Below are 2,657 nucleotides of genomic sequence, written 5' to 3'. Positions count from 1 at the left end.
TGTTTAATGAAGTCATCTTGGTAACTTGAAATTGACCGTGGTCGAAGTATGGTATTTACACCATGGAAATTGACAAGAACTTCAAATTACAGCCTGTATTTTCTTTCCAGAGAGCCCCAGCACTATCACTGGCTCCACTTGACTCCAGCTGAAGTCATCTCTCTGAATTCTAAACCCTCATAGCCCTTCTTGTCTCTTCTGCTAAACCAATGACTATTGGTTGACCAAGTAGTATTTGCTGTCTGAGTTACCAGGTACATTGTATGTGTGTGCACATGGACATGTGCACATTCACTTTATCCCCCAAACTGGATGTCACCAGCTTTAGAAGCAGAGACCATGTCTGCTTCCGCCTTCTGGAGCCCTTTCCCTTAAGTAAATGCACAAAAGGCATCACCATGCCATTATGAAGCCTAGCATTACTTCCAGACCTCTGGGTGCTTCCAAAGGGCCTGTTCTCTCACCACCTCCCCACGCCCATTCTGGAACCTGTCCTCCTCCTGCTGCTGCTCTCCTGTTTCCTACCTAACACTCCTCCAAGCTTCCTCACAACACTGTATGGACACAGCAATTCAGTGGGCTTGGAGCTAATGACAATCAGTAATACGAGTCGGTGATAGTTCAACATCAGACATCACTCTCATCACTCGGCCCTTTTCCTTCATGACTTCCCTACTAGGACCCTTATCTGAGTGTTTGAGGGTCCCTGAGCTCCAGTTTCCTTACCCACCAAATAAAAACTCACAACTCATCTAACTACGATGCCAGGAGATTTGGTCTCAATCCCTCCCCAACTAAGGGCACATCTTTTCCCATTAAAAAAAAAAGAAAGATTACATTATTTAAGTGTTTTGATAAATAAATGAACCTTAGCAAGGTAAAGAATTGTGAGTGCAATCATTTCCATTTCTCTAGTCCATCAGGATTTGGGACACAGCATGTACAGTGTTTTTCAAGCTGTGGGGGCCAGGATACAAAGTATGATAGGCCACGTGGGACCCATCTCCCTTAAGTCATGGGCTGTAGGGCCAGCCCTATTTATGTATGATTTCTAAAAACATTTTCCAAATCAATTTCACAAGCAAAGCTTCCATTCCATCTATCAAAACAGCATGGGCATTTTCCCCTTCCATACTTTTCCTTTTTAAGAGAGATTTTTGCTATAGGGCATGTGAGCTTGCCAGAGAGAGAGAAAGTGAGAAATCTTCCCCCAGGGGGATGGCCACACTGAAACCCCTTCTTCTCCTCCATTCTCCTCTCAGGATTTTGGGTGTGCACACACATGCACCCTCCTAATTCATAGTATGAAAACAACATTACTTTAATATCAAAGTCAGATAAAGATTACAAAGGAAAAAAGAAGCAAATTATAGATTAATATCTTTCTTTTTTTTTCATAGGTATATAAACTATTTATTAACAGACAAGGCCTACAGACTTATTTCTTCTTGGACACACCCATGGTATGGCCACGACGGCCAGTTGTCTTGGTGTGCTGGCCTCAGACCTGAAGGCCCCAGAAGTGGCGCAGCCCTCTATGGGCCCGTATCTTCTTCAGTCTCTCCAGGTCTTTACGAAGCTTGTTGTCCAGACTGTTGGCCAGGACCTGGCTTATTTTCCGTCCTTTACATCCTTCTGCCTGTTCAAGAACCAGTCTGGGATCTTGTACTGGCGCGGATTCTGCATAACAGTGATGGCACGTTCCACCTCATCCTCAGGGAGCTCACCTGCTCTCTTCGTGAGGTCCGTGTCTGCTTTCCTCAACACCACATGAGCATATCTTTGCCCCACACCCTTAATGGCAGTGATGGCAAAGGCTCTTTTCCACCGCCCATCGATGTTGGTATTGAGTACTCACAAAATGTGCTGGAACTTCTCAGGGATCACCAGAGACATGGCGGCGGCACAAGCGGCGGTGTGTAGGCCTCCTGTGGAAGAGCCCCCCATTATATCTCTGAACATCCTAGAGGCAGGTTGGCCTGAATCCTATCCAGGATGACCTACTCTTAGCATTTTACTGTATCCTGAGCGCCAGGCAGCCAGAATGGGTTACCTCCTAGAATCCCCAGCTATTCTGTGAGCAGCTTTGTAAATCATTGTCCTCATATATGCTCTATCCCTCCTGCCTGCTAAGCTTCTATTTCTGACCTCCCGAGAGCTCCCGAAGCCCAAAATCTCACCTGAGAACCTTTATGGATTCACTATATTTTGGCCCTTCTAAGCACCAACTCATGGGAACGTGTCTTTCTACTAAGCATTCCCTGTCACCACTGGCCACTTTCTGCTTTCTGTTGACATTTCTCAGTGGAAACATTTTCTCCCTCTCAGGTGAAACTCCAGGTAACAAAGATAAGGACCATTCTAACTCCCTGAGCTTACATTCATGTGTTTATCTCCACGGCGTTTTTCCCATAGAGAATATTTAGAGCAAAAAATCTCCTGCAGCTCCTACCTAATAAAACTGCTTCAAAGACACAGAATTATCCTCAGCCTAGTTAGCTGCGTTGGTTCCAGTGATCTGTGGGGAACCTGCACAGGGTGAACTTGTAGTCCAGGCTTGGTCTTCTCTGGTATGTAGACTTCTTCCAGGCTGTCTCTCCTGCCATTTAGAGCAAGAAAAACTCCTGAGCTCCTACGAGATGTCAGGTCACTCAAAT

General features: G+C 45.5%; 1 pseudogene; it reads right to left on the bottom strand.

Moving 5' to 3' along the window:
• Positions 1 to 1,396: 1,396 nt before the first annotated feature.
• Positions 1,397 to 1,896, bottom strand: LOC106736459 (40S ribosomal protein S18 pseudogene; annotated as a pseudogene).
• Positions 1,897 to 2,657: the final 761 nt, after the last annotated feature.

The sequence above is a fragment of the Tupaia chinensis genome, unplaced genomic scaffold (genome assembly GCF_000334495.1).
Source record: "Tupaia chinensis unplaced genomic scaffold, TupChi_1.0 Scaffold140534_1, whole genome shotgun sequence".
NCBI lineage: Eukaryota > Metazoa > Chordata > Mammalia > Scandentia > Tupaiidae > Tupaia > Tupaia belangeri.
This window is presented reverse-complemented; position numbering and strand designations above follow the sequence as displayed.